Source organism: Halictus rubicundus, chromosome 14 (genome assembly GCF_050948215.1).
Source record: "Halictus rubicundus isolate RS-2024b chromosome 14, iyHalRubi1_principal, whole genome shotgun sequence".
In the NCBI taxonomy this organism is placed as follows: Eukaryota; Metazoa; Arthropoda; class Insecta; order Hymenoptera; family Halictidae; genus Halictus; species Halictus rubicundus.
In genome coordinates this window covers 9,309,702-9,326,948 of record NC_135162.1, presented here as the reverse complement: position 1 = coordinate 9,326,948, position 17,247 = coordinate 9,309,702, and positions in this window count along the sequence as shown.

Sequence of the window (17,247 nt, the reverse complement as noted above, 5' to 3'; positions counted from 1 at the left end):
GAGCTGGTGTTAGGTTTGGCTCTCGTGAGCTGGTAGATTTGCACTCGTGTGCATGTTAGGTAGGCCGTACTCGTGTACGGGGTCATCATTTCTTCATCGAATACTTCGGTGTTCCTTCATTTTGTGTCTAATTGTTATTAGTCTGTTTTAGTTGAATTACAACAGTTCAGCATGTTCATCGTCGAACGAAAAAAAGGAATCGTATGAAGACTCCTCGTTATTAATAAGTTAGTATTAGTTGTCGAGCAATTATTGTGTTCGATTTATTTTGTTAGTTTCGCTTGTCGATGTGGGTCACAGCCTTCTGCTGTGACCAGTCGGTAGCTTCACCCTCGAACCAGAACCTTCTGCTCTGGTTCACTTATTTCATTTTTCTTTTTCGAAAATCTCAGCCTTCTGCTTTGATTTTTTATTCTGCCATCGCGTCTCGGAGCCTTCTGCTCCATCTTCATTTTCTCTTTCATTGATCGAAGACTTGTCTGATTTAGTTTTTTTTTCTTTGCGCACAATAATTGCTCGACTTGCGTGCGTGCGTTAGTTAGTAAGATTACTTCTCGTCGTTATAACCATGTCGAGTAATTATTGCCCCAACTTCACTTTGCTCGTCTCGATTTTTGACTCCGACACAGCCATCTGCTGTGTCGGACCTTGCTTGTATGTACCAGACCGGTTGGTACCGGTGCTCGGCGTAGATCCATTGAGAGGGATGTTCGAGAGACCTGTTCACTCGTGTAAAATCCTCCCTGCCGTAAGTCCACCCGAGTCGCCTCAACGCTAGTCGTTGCCTGGCGACAGGTGGGTGGGGGAAACTTAGGGTATCGTTTGAACGCTTCTCTCGGCCATCGCTCTTCGTGAGGACACGTCGGGTATCGGTGCTGGCTGGAGTTGGTTCTGTAAGCATTGTACGCGTCGCGTCACCCTCGATCCAGAGCCTTCTGCTCTGGTTCGGTTTTGTTTCTCTCTATGAAAGAATCAGAGCCTTCTGCCTGATTCGTTTTTGATCTCCCGTGAATCGGAGACTTCTTCTCCGATTCACACCTTTTGCTCCGCAATAATTGCTCGACATACGCTGCGAAATTTAGTTTGTAAGACTAGAAAGCGTCGTTGTAAGAAAGGGAGTCAGAAGGAAGCGTATTGAATTCCTTCTGGCTTCCTTTCGGGTCTCTTGTGCAGCAACCTCCTCGTGGTGAGATCCGGGCAATCGGTAATATTCTCTATTTGTTAGATCTTCTATTATCTAACAAATAGAGAATAATATCGAGCTAATAGCTGCTCATTTATAATTTGCGATAACATTGTGAAATAAAATTTAAGACGTACTAATAATAAAAACTTGTGTATTTAATTGAATTGTGCCTCAATTTATTTTAAACTTGTTTGGGGTGGGCCAAGGGTCCTCCCTGCTTTCCTTCGTGCTTTCCTTGTTTACCCTTGGCCCACCTACGCCTTCTTTGCAGCTCTTTTTAATTATTAATCGAAACACACACTTCTTGTTTCGGAATACTTTTTCATTCAATAAACATCCTACATTTTTTCTGGATTTCTAATTGAAATTTGCTTCTGAACTTTTCAAAAGTTCCTTTTCTTAAAATTCCTATGTTTGGCTTAAAATTGGTATTCCTCCGAACGGAGGTCCCTCAGGGGCTCACTCACGGATGGGGCCGTGGGTGAGACGGGTATTGGCAAACCCGAGGCGACCCTAGCCTTTAGGTTGTTGCGTCCCTATCTCGTTAGATTTATTTTCGAATGGAATTGTTCATCTTTCCAATTGAAATTTATTTCTGAACTTTCAAAAGTTCTTATTCTAAAATTTATATATCTGGTTTTAAATTGGTATTCCTCCGAACGGAGGTCCCTCAGGGACTCACTGCTGTGGGTGAGTACGGGTATTGGCGAACCCGGGGCGCCCCGAAGCGCCACCTCAGTAGATTGAAGTTCTGACTTCATCTACTCTTAGTTTGTTCTCGGTTAGGCCGTACTTGTGTACGGGGTTAGTTTGGCTCTCGTGAGCCGTTAGATTTGCACTCTTGTGCATGTAGGTAGGCCGTACTCGTGTACGGGGTTAGCTTGGCTCTCGTGAGCTGGTCTTAGGTTGGCTCTCGTGAGCTGGATAGATTTCGCACTGTTGTGCATGTTAGGTAGGCCGCACTCGTGTGCGGGGTTAGCTTGGCTCTCGTGAGCTGGTCTTAGATTGGCTCTCGTGAGCTGGTAGTTTCGCACTCGCGTGCATGTTAGGTAGGCCGTACTCGTGTACGGGGTTAGCTTGGCTCTCGTGAGCTGGTCTTAGGTTGGCTCTCGTGAGCTGGATAGATTTCGCACTGTTGTGCATGTTAGGTAGGCCGCACTCGTGTGCGGGGTTAGCTTGGCTCTCGTGAGCTGGTCTTAGGTTGGCTCTCGTGAGCTGGATAGATTTCGCACTGTTGTGCATGTTAGGTAGGCCGCACTCGTGTGCGGGGTTAGCTTGGCTCTCGTGAGCTGGTCTTAGGTTGGCTCTCGTGAGCTGGATAGATTTCGCACTGTTGTGCATGTTAGGTAGGCCGCACTCGTGTGCGGGGTTAGCTTGGCTCTCGTGAGCTGGTCTTAGATGGGCTCTCGTGAGCTGGTAGTTTCGCACTCGCGTGCATGTTAGGTAGGCCGTACTCGTGTACGGGGTTAGCTTGGCTCTCGTGAGCTGGTCTTAGGTTGGCTCTCGTGAGCTGGATAGATTTCGCACTGTTGTGCATGTTAGGTAGGCCGCACTCGTGTGCGGGGTTAGCTTGGCTCTCGTGAGCTGGTTAGATCCGCACTCTTGTGCGTGGTAGGTAGGCCGTACTCGTGTACGGGGTTTCGAGTCGTATCTCTTCGCTTCTTTATTATCATTGTCCCATCTTCTTCTCGTCGTCTCGTTTTCATCGTCTTCATTTATTTCGGTTCCTCCATCGTATTGTGTCTAACTACTGTTAGTCTGTTTCAGATTGAATACAACAGTTGAACATATTCATCGTCGAACGAAGGCAACGCATCGACGAAGACACCGATTTATTTGTAAGATAGGATTACTCGTCGAGCAATTATTGTGTTAGATTCAGTTTGTTAAATTCGCTTGTCGATGTGGGTCACAGCCTTCTGCTGTGACCAGTCGGTAGCTTCACCCTCGAACCAGAACCTTCTGCTCTGGTTCACTTATTTCATTTTTCTTTTTCGAAAATCTCAGCCTTCTGCTTTGATTTTTTATTCTGCCATCGCGTCTCAGAGCCTTCTGCTCCATCTTCATTTTCTCTTTCATTGATCGAAGACTTGTCTGATTTAGTTTTTTTTTCTTTGCGCACAATAATTGCTCGACTTGCGTGCGTGCGTTAGTTAGTACGATTACTTCTCGTCGTTGTAACCATGTCGAGTAATTATTGCCCCAACTTCACTTTGCTCGTCTCGATTTTTGACTCCGACACAGCCATCTGCTGTGTCGGACCTTGCTTGTATGTACCAGACCGGTTGGTACCGGTGCTCGGCGTAGATCCATTGAGAGGGATGTTCGAGAGACCTGTTCACTCGTGTAAAATCCTCCCTGCCGTAAGTCCACCCGAGTCGCCTCAACGCTAGTCGTTGCCTGGCGACAGGTGGGTGGGGGAAACTTAGGGTATCGTTTGAACGCTTCTCTCGGCCATCGCTCTTCGTGAGGACACGTCGGGTATCGGTGCTGGCTGGAGTTGGTTCTGCAAGCATTGTACGCGTCGCGTCACCCTCGATCCAGAGCCTTCTGCTCTGGTTCGGTTTTGTTTCTCTCTTTGAAAGAATCAGAGCCTTCTGCCTGATTCGTTCGTGATCCCCCGTGGATCGGAGACTTCTTCTCCGATTCACACCTTTTGCCCCGCAATAATTACTCGACATACGCTAAATGGTAAAGTGACCTTTTCCGTCTGTGGAAAAGTAATCTTTCCCATTTAGCGATCTGCGAAATTTAGTTTGTAAGATTGTAAATCGTGGTTGTAAGAAAGGGAGTCAGAAGGAAGCGTATTGAATTCCTTCTGGCTTCCTTTCGGGTCTCTTGTGCAGCAACCTCCTCGTGGTGAGACCCGGGCAATCGGTAATATTCTCTATTTGTAAGAATTTCTAGTAATCTTACAAATAGAAAATAATATCGAGCTAATAGCTGCTTATTTATAATTCGCGATAACATTGTACAATAGAATTTAAGACTTACTAATTATAAAAACTTGTGTATTTAATTCAATTGTGTCTGAATTTACTTTGGGCTGGCTCGGGATGGGCCAAGGTTCCTTCAATGCTTTCCTTGTTTTCCCCTGGTCCACCTTCAGCTTCTTGGTAAGCTCCTTCCAATTATTAATCGAAAGACACAGTTTTTGTTTCGGATTACCTTGTCATTCAATGAACATCGTCAATTTTTTTTTGCGGACTTCTCATTGAAATTTGCTTCCGAACTTTTCAAAAGTTCCTGTTGTTAAAGTTGATATTTTTTGCTTAAAGTTGTTCTTCCTCCGATCGGAGGCCGTACTAGTGTCCTGGTTTCAGAGTCGTATCTTTATGTGTTATTATAGGTTATAGTCTAAGGTTCTCGTGGATGTAGTTGCAACATTTATCGTTCGTCAGAGTAGAGGGCGCAAGAAACCTAGTTGTTGTTAACGATGTCGGTATTTCAGATCCCCATACGGTAATACGAAACCCCATATGGTAATTGGTCTATTCCTATACCTTGTTTGCGATACGCCTGAATCCGTGAACTGTCGGTAATATAGCGTGCGACACCGTAACGGTGCAGAGGTTCTTAGAGCTTATCGAGACCTAGACAGAAAAGCTCATAAGATGCAATCACAGAAGAGGTGTCTGTAACGCAATGTCCGTACTGATTTTAAGTCCGAGCCAATTTTACATTTAATTATCAGTAGGAAATCTTTGTAACAGAGGTTTTCAATTATACCGCCAGAGTGCGTACTGAGTCGCTCTTCCATTTCAAAACCGAACCCAAGATGTGATCATAATAAAATACATATTATTTAAACATTCATCGAGCAAAAATTTCTTTTGTATTATAAAAGAATTGTATTACAAAAAAATTGACTAATATCCGATAAGTAAAAATCTTACTATTTTTATATTCTAAAAAGCTAAAACTATCTTTCAGTTTTATTAACAAAAGTTTCAACAAAAATCTCGTAAAAAAAGTTTCAATTATTAAAAGCTTGAATAAATTGCTCTAATCCCGACCCGCACACTTTTCATTCAATGTTCGATAGAACTTGGCCAAAACAAATCCTACAGCGACCATCGGTCTTTTTCACTTCTTATTTAAATAATCGGTCATTTACTGAATTCTTGCTTCCCAGAAGAAAAAGAAATATTCTTCGTCGACTACACGTCGACATCAACGAGATAAAATTTTATCACTGTTTAACGAAAATTAATAATTATTTATTAAGTTCCGTTCGAAATCCTCATCGCGAGTCTCGGTATTATGGTGCAAAGGGTTGATAAAAAAGGAAGTGTCTCTGGAAAAAAGGGTCCCGTCGTCGGCGTCCTTACTAAAATCGAATCAGAAGGTTACCGCGGCCATATTGTACGCGCGTCCTTTTTCCATCATTGTCGTCGGAGGGATGATAATCCTCCCGTGACCACGCAAGTATCTGAAACGTAATTGGGACCGGAAGGAATCTTGATCGCGGCGGAAGGGTGGAGTCTAGAGTAACAGGGACGTAGGGTCCGTTCTTATCTGCGGAATACAGGCCACGGTTTCTCTGCCTCGTCGTATTCCACATCTCACGGGTTATATCGCGAGCTATCCGGGACACGGAATGATGAATCGACCATATTGCCCTTCGCCTACCCCCAGGAATAGGGCGAGCTAGGATCCGGCTTTCTACACGTCCAAAATTTGAATTATGTGGGACACTCGACGACCAAGTTCTTTCGGCACACACCGCCCGTTATTCGAAACTATGAATTTCATGCGTTCTCGCAATATACGAGCCTGGATACAACGAAAGAGGACGCTAAGGGAGAAAATTACAAGTGCACTGCCGATCGTAATGCGAAATAAAAATTGTCTATATCAATCGCAAGACATATCAGTCACACAGAAGTTTCTTTCTCCCTTGTTTAAATTTTGCTCGTTTCCACAATGAAAACATAAAATCCACAATCTAGTTTTACAAAAAGTGGCTAAAAATTTGTATAAACACATTCCCGTTATTTTGACAAAGCCACCCGTAAGTCTCGTGTTCAAAAATCTCGATATATCACTAGAAAACCAAAAAATGAACACGATCCAAACTGCGTCGTGTTTGTACTCATTTTATCCGGAAAATGGTCACGAATCTTTTGGTAAACATTTTACAAAGAAATAATTACGACCCAAAAAGAAAAATGATGAATTATTGTTTCACCAAGCGTCGATGTTAGTTCGCTCGCTATCATTCTCTCGTCGTGTGGCGTTTCATCATCGAGTGACATCTTCGGCCCCGAAGTTTTCACATACATCGAGGGCGTTACCGTACTCGCGACGACCGTCCGAACTTTCCAAGAGACCGCGACGCGTCGATAAGATTCCGGGGGCGTGAGAGAGAACGGTTTAGGATATAATTATCGAATTCCGTTGGCAGGCTTCAGGACAGCTACCGGTGCCGATGGTGGTGTACCTTAGTGTGAACTTTCCTGAACTTATACATACGATGCATGCGTAAGGAGGGAATGGACCACCCATGTAGAGAGGTCTCTCCTCGACTTTGCCTCGAGTACCCTTGGTCTCCGAAGTACTCCATCGGGCGGAGTAGTCTCGCTCGGACAGCATACCGGGTAGAATATGACACAGGCCGTTTTTCTATCGGTCGAATAATATCCCACCAGCTACCGTTGCCGGGTCCCGAAGCTGGCGAACCTTTGCGCTACGTGACTCTCCAGCTTCCATTCTTCAGGGCCGCTTCTCGGGCAACTGCAGTGAAAACAACTGATTTTTAAGAATTTTTTTTTGAATAACCACCGGGTATACGGAACTGGGCCTTTCTGGGGTGGAAACGGATAATCTTGACGCACAAGTGCCATTTTTTTTTTAGTTAAATTCTTACTATTTATTGTTCAATATACAAAAGACTATAACACACAATATAAGAAATTTTCTTAAAGTTGTGAGAAATAGAGTAAAAAATATATTTTAGGTCCATTCTTCGTCCGAAATTACTTTACTAATTTTTGGAACATTTCTATTGTCAATTTTAGGAAAATTTAAATATTTTGTTCAATTTAATTTAATTTCGGTGGGATCCAAGAGGACAAGAAATAATAATGGAAAATTAATAATAATTAGGAACATCGATTGTGTTATTGCAACGTGGGGTCCCAAAGGGGACAGTTAACTGGAAAATGGAGCTTGCGGTAAAAAGGTGGTTGATGATGCTTGGAAACCTGTGAAGTCGTAGTTTCTTTTTTCTTGCCAACGTTTCCAGAAAATATTGACGCTGAAGATGGATGGTGCATCCTTCGGAGGGGTTCTATTCAGTACTTCCGGGACACATAGTATATCGACCGAATTCGTAGAAAGCGCACCGGAATGACGAGTCGCGATGCTCTTCCGTCGTGAAGTGCAGTAGAGGCCGAAGATTTCAGGTCAGTCCGTCTCGAGAGCATAATGCATCACAGTACGGGAAAGAGTTGTGTAAACGAACTTTCATGAACTTCCGAAAGTAGTCCCTCTCCTCCCCTTTACCGGCGAACCTCCTCCTTCTGCTGTTGATGTTTTCGCAAAGCGCCTCCGCGCTTTTGCATCCTGCTCGGAACATATTTCCCGGGGTCCGAGCGATTTAACGTCGTCCCAGTCCGTTGCATTTCCCAGAACGTTTCCCTTTCTTGCTAAAACGGTGCTAATTTCTTCTTTTCTATTTGCAAAGTCTCGATAGACATTTATACGTATTAGGCGACTCGCAGGTGACCTTTAGGTGACCTTTAGGTGACTTCAGGTGTCCTTTAGTAATTCTTCATAAATTCTTTGCAAATTATTCTTTATCAATTCTTTGCCAAATCTTCAGAAATTGGTCTTCATGAAATCTTTAGACATTATTCTCCATTAATTCTTTAGACATTCTTTAGAAATTATTCTTCGGAAATTCTTTAGAAATTATTCTCTAGAAATCATTTCAAAGTTATTCTTTATTAGTTCTTTAGAAATTAATCTAATATAGGTTCTTTATAAATTTTTTCTAAATTATTTTTAAATTCTCTCTAAATTATTCCTAAATTATTTTTTGAATTCTTTCTAAATTCTTTCTAAATTATTTTTAAATTCTTTCTAAATTAAAATCCCTAAAGAACTCCTATAGAATTCCTAAATTCCTTAATTTCTAAAATTTATAAATTCCTACAAACTCCTTACAAATTCTTTCTAAATTGAAATTCCTAAATTCCTTAATTTCTAAAATTTATAAATTCCTTCAAACTCCTTACAAATTCTTTCTAAATTGAAATTCCTAAATTCCTTAATTTCTAAAATTTATAAATTCCTACAAACTCCTTACAAATTCTTTCTAAATTATTTCTAAATTCTTTACAAATTCCTACAAACTCTACAAATTCTTTCTAAATTGTTTTTAAATTCTTTCTAAATTCTTATAAATTCCTTATAAATTCTTTTTAAATGATTCTTAAATTCTTTCTATATTCTTACAAACTCTTTACAAATTCTCTCTAAGTGATTCTTAAATTCTTTCTAAATTCCTATAAATTCCTAATAAATTCTTTCTAAATTCTTTGTAAATTGAGGAGCATAGTCGACAAACATGCCAAGTAACAATTACTGTTTTCATGTTAGGGTCTGCATTTAAACCAGACCACATCATGTTCGTCCACTCGGAAATTGGCATTTTTTCGAAAATGTCACTCACCCCGTTCATCCCCTAAGCTCTTAAATTCCTTATAAAATGGAAGAGACTACGCATAAGACCGTCTAACGTTTAATGTTTGATGTTTAAATTGATTATCTTAATTGTTATTTTTGTTTCTCGTTCTAGTTTAGGGTATAGAACGGAACAGTGTTAGGTGTTCCTTGGTTCGAATGATCGCACCTCGTCGTCGCAAGAACAATAGAGAACAATGATCCTGTTGAAAAAGGTCGTATCATTATTATACGCGTGTACACAGTGGGGGCCAGAGATTCGCCTCTTTCGATAAACAAAAATAGGACTGGAAATTCTTCAGAACCCGAAAGGCTGTGTGTGGTCCGACGGAGGTGTTAATCAGGAGACTTGCTACTGTCTTGCTCCTAACCGGCCCTTCAATTAGTATACATCTTCTACCTTCTCTGAACGTTGTACGGGAACGACTCTTCTGGACCAACCGAATTTCACAGACCATCCTCTGTCTCGAATGGTAAGAAAAAATAAAAAGAATCAAAAGAACGACTACTGACGACCACCTAAAACTCGAATTGACCAACAGCGAGATAGTCTTTCGTCAGTGATGAACTGTGGATCTTCATGCGAAATAGCTATGTTCCAAGACTGCTGTGAGAAACAAAATAAAAATGAATTTTTCTATTTTTCTATTCCTCTTTTCTTTTCAGAAATTTAGTAAGTCGAAAATGGCCTCACGACATTCTCAATGCACATTTCTTAATTTTTGCAAGTCTATGAAAATCCAAGGCTAAGGATTTTTCAATAAATCCTTCAATAGCAATAACAATTTCAATTGTATATCAGCAACTCGCCCTCAATAACGTAATCTAATTATTTTATTTAGGATTGTAAAAAGATTCCTAAGCTTGCCCTTGGCACAATTATTGACAATTGTATTTACAGTTTTCTGACACATTTATTTCTTTTTTCAATAATTTTAGTCAATTAAGAGTAATTAGTATTTCTGATTATGGTTTTACTGTTTCATATGTCGTCTGCTCATTGTTGTAATTAACGCATAAAATCCACAATGTGATACTGTGCATCAAAAAAGAAATGTTCATACAATTGTTTAAACAGAGTACACAATTACAAGAAGGTATAATTAAAATGTACTCGTTTTTCTCAGAAGATTTTTGACAACACTGACAGGAAGTGTTATGCGAATTCTTTCGTTCGCAGAGTCGTCTCGTCAACGCGAATAGACGGTAATTAATTTCAGCTTCGAGCATAAAATCATGTTCGAGGATTCCGGAGCCCGGCAACGTAGTATATGTTTGTAACAGAAATGTACTAATGGCGGACTCTCGACACGCAAATAGTTTCGAATATTCCTCGGAGTTTTTCATTCGTATTTAGGTGTAGAGTAGAACTGCATTCCCGGGTGACTGCTTAACGCATGAATATTCGATGAGCAATTTAAGTGTCCGCCGCTGACAATTGGCACTCGATGAACAAGTTGTGCGCAGAAATGCGCGCGCGCGAGTACGTCACTCATAAATATTAATTAACAGCCTCCTAGTAGCTGAACGCGCGCGTGTGGTCGAAAGCCTGGATTTCTGTGAATGCTTTAACCCCCATTTTCATGCAGTTCCATTAGACGATCCTCGACAGATTTTCCAGTTTCTCGGGGGAAAAAAAAAACAATCCTCGAGTCATCAGCACGGCAGGCAATAATTCAACCTGCGGTTGCAACGCGAATATGTCATCTGTTTGTTGTTCGTGAAAACGCTACAAGACATTAAAAATCGAATCCAACGAACCTCTCTTCAATTACATCTCGAAATTTCAACTCTTAGATGCAATTCAAAATTTACGAATAATTTTACAATCTGAGATTATTTATTTATTTGTTATTGACTCTACTTTGACCCTTTGCACTGAAATGACGAGTCCGAGGCGCCACTGAAAATTGTTACGCCATTTGCCGAAATACACACTTCGTATTTAGTAAATTAACAAACATTCTGTTTAGAAAATATTCTAGGTCGGTGGTCAAATTTGTTAGAATCAAAATGGTTAGAATTTTTCCAAATGTGCATTCGACTGCGGATTTCATGCATTTATGAGAGAGTGGGGGTAAGGGGCCCGATTACTGTGGGGGTATCAATTACTGTGCCTGTATGAGTAATCCTTATTTTGAAAGAAATTTTTTCCGTTCAAGAATTCGATAACGAAAATTTTCATTAAACTCAGTTATATAATTAATGTACAGTAATTGGTACCCCCACAGTAATCGTGTCCCTTATCCCAGATGACGTACAAAAGAGTGACACTAAAAGAGTTTAGGAGGATCGTTATTTGGAGACAGTAAGACAATTAAAGAAGTATATTTTCGAGCAATCGGGACAGACAATTTTTATTTCGCATAAAGATCTGCTATAGTATAGTCGTCGTAGGAAGGATTCTCGCGGTGTCTCGGGATTAGTGCAGCAACAGGATTCAGGTGAGCGGGGTGCTCCAATTACGATCGGAAAAGGGAAGAAAAGAAGAATCGAAGTACGGTTCTACCCCCACCTCGGTTCTGCTATAGATCCACCGGCCACAAAAGCCTGTCGCGAACTAATATTTGACGGGGATGGGAGGGGAAGGGAGAGAGAGAGAGCGAGAGAGACTGAGTGAGTGAGGGAGGGGAGAGGAGGGGTGACCGTGGGGGGTATGGGGGTGCAGGTTTCCAAAGAAATTCCGAGAGGTGCAAAGCGAATCCAACGCAAACCGTTTGAATGAAGTTGCCTTTTTGTTATACTTTACCACCTGTCGCGTGTGTGCGCAGGGGCGGGTGGGCGGTTGGTGTGGGTCTAGGAAGAGGAGCGAAAGAGGAGGCGCGAAGATGAGAGTGGGACGAAGACGGCCTCGCTGAAAAATAGAGATAGAGAAAGAGTGAAGGGGAAAAGAGAGGGGGACGAGCAAAACGGAGGGGCGGGGGAGGAGGAGAAGGAGGAGGGGGGAGAGGAGGAGGCATGCGGAAAGGTGTATGTGTGCGGGGGGTGAAAGAGAATGGCGGTTCGGAGGGTGAACGGAGGAACATGTGGTTCTATTTGTAAAAACAAAGTTTGCGCGGGACAAACACGGGCAGACAGTGGCGGGCCTAGTCGGGCTCCCAGGTAAAAGCGCAACAAAGACTCGATTGCGTTCCATTTCACTCCCTCCTGATTCCTTTTTCCCCGGGTGTACCGGTGTGCCGGTGTTCCGCGTCCGTTCCGCCCCGCGCTGCCTCCAAGTATGATGTCTGTTGACTGATCTCCGACCGGAGAACTTCTTAATTAACCCTTCGAGTACCCCGTCGAGGAGTCAAGGGGACACCGCGCCGACGGCCGCTGCCTTCTGGCGACATGTTTTTCAACCGGGAAGACACGGGTCACACCGTGGCCCTTCATACTCGAGGGCCCGCTTTTCGTTTCGAACTTCCGATTCACTTCGCATTTTCTTTCAGGCTGTATCAAGATTCCGTGCAGCTTTGTCCTTGACCGATTCGTTCAAGGTCAAACTTTGTTATCGTGCCGAACAAAACCGTGAAAGGGATCACGGGACCCGAGTCAACCGTTCTCTTGAAAAACGACTTGAAAATTCCTTAAAAACTTATTCCATCTACAGGGTGTCCGAAAATATAGGGCGCGGATTGTCCACGAGAAAATAAGTCAAAAATATCGGGAAACAATTGGGTTGATTCGACACTTTTGCCCCGTTCTCGGGAAATTAGAGTTTGAAAGGGCGTGCTGTGCGATAGGAGTCGTCTGGTCACGACCTACCAGCTCTACTTCTTGCAAACCCGCTAGGCGAAACCGAAGGATTTTCGAAGTCGATTCGAAAATTCCAATTGCAATTGCTTCCAGTAAACCAAACCCAACTTCCCGGGACAGTTGGAGTCGTTCGATTTTGTAAAAGGGTCTTTTAATAAATGGTGTCCGAATATTACAGTGAGTGGTTGCAGGTGGCCAGGTGTTGTACGTGCTGGAGCGTGCCCTCCGAGGAACTGATTGAACAGTCCTGCGAGGAATAGTATACAAGTCGTTCGATCAAACCGTGAGGAGCGTCGCGGGTTGACAGTGCGCGCGGGCTGATCGCGTGAAAATCAAGTTCTCGGTTCTTATCGCGTGTCATTGCCTTCCTCGTCCCGCTTTGTCTCTCAATCGGTCGCTTTTATGATTCGTTTGGCTCCCTTCGCGACGTACGGCCTCACTCCCTCTCTCTCTCTCTCTCTCTCTCTCTCTCTCTCTCTCTCTCTCTCTCTCTCTCTCTCTGTTCCTCTCCCGCTCTCCGTCCCTCTCTTTCTCTCGTTCGGCCATCAAACGTTCGCTTGGATATGCATGTCGTTTGCGGCGAAGGGATGGAGCAGGTTGGTAGTGCGAGCCTCTCTGTGTTGACAGGTAAATATTTGTCGCGGCATACACCACCACCGTCAACCACCGTCGACCACCGTCAACCGCCACTACCATCGTCTCCGCGCTCGCGTCCTCCAACACCAAGCACCCCCCCCCCCCAATCCCTATTCACCCGCCCCCCCATCCCGTTAACGGTGACTCCTTTTCTCCATTTTCACGCCGCTGCTAAAGACAACGCGCACTCCACCGTTCCCAGAAAACATTCGAGCGAAAGCTCGTACCGTTTATCAATTGAAATTCGCAGATCGAATTAAGATATTTATTTATAGATTAACCCTTAAGTGCATAGGTAAACGGAATATTAGGAACGTGAATGCATACATGGGGTCCTTACCTAATTCCTTGCTAACTTTGATTACAGCAACAATTTGTTTCTGTAAACACATTAAACATAACCTAAATATTGACAGAAGCAAACAGTTGAACTCTCAGTTCACAAATGGCGCGGCTAAAAATGTTAACACAAAATCCAACACCGGGGTCCTTTGCAGACCCCACTCATGCATTTAAGGGTTAATTGAGATATTTATTCACAGGTTGATTAAGATATCTGGATATAGATTAATTAAGATATTCATTCATGGAACTATTCGGTAATGTATGTTACATCCTGTTCTATCACATTTCGCCATTGGTAGCTTATCATGTTATTGAATATACCTTAATTTTGTCTTTGAATTTTAATTTGTAAACCGCTACGAGCTTTCCTTTCCACCCTGGAATCTGCTCAAAAAGTTTCATGTCACAAAATAGGTTAAAATTCTTCGTAAACTGCGCACAGCGATTACTTGATACATGTCCCAAAAGCCTAGCTGATAAAAGTCACAAAGGTATGCCCACTGTGGGGGTACACCCCGTGAGGGGCCATGAAGCTCGAGAGACCTCAGTCACGTGGATCAAAGAACAGTATCTCCTCTCCGATATATGTCCGTGGTTAGACCCGTGTTTTGGACATATATCGAGTAGACACTGTACTTGATCGAAATAGACTGAAAGGGACACTGATTTATATCCAAGCTCATTTGCTCAAATACAATGGATTTTTATAGTTAAAAAACACCCCCTACCAAAGTTGTATTCGATTTCCTATATCTATCTTGCACTAGGATTGTTGTAATATTTTTTCTTTTGGAGACTGTGAGGTCAAAATTTGTGTATCACGTTCAGGAAACAATGCTACTGAGATGACCAAACAATTGCAATTTGCAGCTGCAACCGGGAGACAATTGTCCCGTTTAGGGGGTCGTTTCGTAACAAGTAGAAGAGCAATGGAATAAATTCGTCTTTCGAAAATAGAGCCACGTGTCACGGTAATACTCGATAGGTCGGCCGTTGCAGTTCTCCGTTACACCGCGGGCCGTTGCAAATTACTTTGGGCAAGCGTCGAAAAACAATGTTGTTTGTCGTTCCGGACCGTTGTAACGAGGCGGCAAATGAAAAAGCCCAGCGTGGCCGCCTCGGTCAGCTCGCGGCAATGTTCCCTGCAACGGCGGGCGGGGCGTGTGCCTGTGCAATTTTAATGAAGTATAATGAGAAAACTCGGGCCGGTTGCGGATCGACACGGTATCGAGAAAAAAAACCGCGTTCCCGACAATCGAACGAACGGACCTCGACACCCCTGGACAAAAGGATGGCACATATTAATCTTCGAAGGAACCTAAACTTTACAATTGCCCCCCTTCCTAAAAATTTTGGGACTTCGTTATTCTATTCGTTTCGACGTGCTGAGTACGAAAACCATTTTCGTTTTTGGCGGAAATTACAAATTTCCGAGATATTCACAGAATGCCGAGGTCATTTTGCTGAAACTGCCCCACGTCATTTGAAGTGACTTTGCGAAAATGTTTGCGGCTTTGTTAAGAAGTTATCAACGGACCAATCAGCGGACAGATTCCAGCACGGCCAATAACGGAGCGGAGACCGTCCGCTGTTGCCGCGCCCTGATTGGTCCGTGTTTTTCGTTAATAACTCCTCAACAGAGCCACGGAGAATATTTCCGCAAAGGGAAAAGTTGCTCTAAATGAGCTCAGAGATCACCGCCTCCGATGGAAGTACAACATTTCCGGGCCACCCTGTAGCTATCCTCCCAGTAAAGACCTCCGGCTCTCCAACGGCTGGTTCTGCCTAATCGAACAATTTTTCCATCGAATTTCGAGTTTGTTGCGGCACGGTATACACAGGAGTGCGCCTGTCGAAGTGGTCGGGACCGGAGATTCGGTGACGGGAAACGATGCGGGGCGGAGGGGCCGGGGACAAGGAGAGAAAGGTGGAGGAGAAAGCGATGGCCACCTACGATCCCTCACTCGTTCGTTCATTCACTTACTCGCTCTCCTCTCGTTTCTATTCTCTCCTCTCTGTGTGCTTTTAATTTACCGGGCGGCAGGCAAATGTTTGCGCCACTCCCCCTCGATCGTGCAACCTCGTCTTTCTCTTTCCCTCTGGTTCTCCTCCGTTAGCTCCGTTTCCTGCCTCCCACGCCTCCCCTCCCCACCCCCACCCCCACCTCCCCGCGATCCTGCATCGTGCAACCCCTTGCGAGAGCCACCCCCTCGCACCCTTTCCTCCATCCACCACGAATATATTGACCGAGCCTGACCATTGAGCCCGGTGGATGCCGGTGGTTCAGCGTCGATGGTAATCTAGGTAATACGGCGAGATCACTTATCGAGGAATCACTCCGGGTTGCTACCGCTTTGCAGCAGAAAAAGAAAGGGGTGAAAAAGAACGAACCCCCCCCCTCCTGCTCTCTCTCCACCACCAACTCTTTCTTTCCGTCTCTTTCCAATTTAGTAGGCGGGTACCTTTCTCTGTGGTGTACCCTTTCTCTCTCTGGTGCACCCTTTCTCTCTCCGGTGTACCTATCGGAGGATTCGAATTCGCGTACAGCTTTGTTTTTTCCCTCTGTTTCGTTGTTTTTTTTTCTTTTTTGGTCCTACCCTTTCGCCTTCCCCCACCCCCACAGTTCGGCCTGTTTGGAATCGGCCAGGACAGAGCCGTGAGCCAGGCATCGTTGCCGATGGTCCTTTCTCGCATCGAGCAAGCTTGGTCTCTCGATTCCTCTGGACGCCGGGGAGACTACCCGGTCGATTACACTTTTCCGGAATGGATGCTCCGCTCCAGAGCTGTGTGTTCTTGACTGTTTGGTCACCCTTTTTATTCCCCCGCACTTTGTAAGGCTCTCCCGGTGATTGTTTCGCGGCCGAGCGGAATTCCGGCAGGGTTTCGCCGGGATTTCACGGCGAACCGGCTGTTTCGCAGACCCTTCTCGCCACGGGGAGGCCGATTCCGCCGGCAATTAGAAACTTAATGCGCCCTCCGTCATTTTTTAATCCTTTATGGATTTATTTTAGAATTATCGAACAATATACAGTAATGCCTCGGTCTAAGGCCACTCCTCGGGTCCGCGCTGTGACATGGATCGTGTAGGGCGACTGTTTTCTCGTGACCGCGCCGAACGTAGAAAAGTTGAAATTGTATCCGGATCAAATTGTAATTATAATCAGAAAAATGTCATAAATAAGTGGGCGTAAGTCCCGTAAAAAAATAATTAAAAGTAAAAAAGTTTTGTAATTAGTAGTGGTTAAATATTTACTAGCACCTAGGCCCCTCGCGGGGTATGCCCCCCAGTGGAGGGGATAGGGGAACTGACTAAGATCGTGTAGCTCCGTTCGGCTTAGATCGAAACGGTACCGTACTTGTAAGCGACTGAGTCGAGTATTTAAAAGATTTTCCACACATCAGTGACATTTGCAGTTGCCGCATGGTAACTAGAGATTTTTAATTTATGAAATATTGTAACATATTTCATTGTTCTTAACAATTTTGGAATCACAGTTTTAATGGATTGCAATCAGGAGGATTGATTTCTCTGGAACGATATTTCACATTAGAAGTTCCGTCACCGAAAGTAGCATTTCGGAAAAGTTTTTGCGATTCGTCACGGTGTTCGCGCGGAACGAAAAGACGATCGCGCTACTTAATGTGTTTGTAGA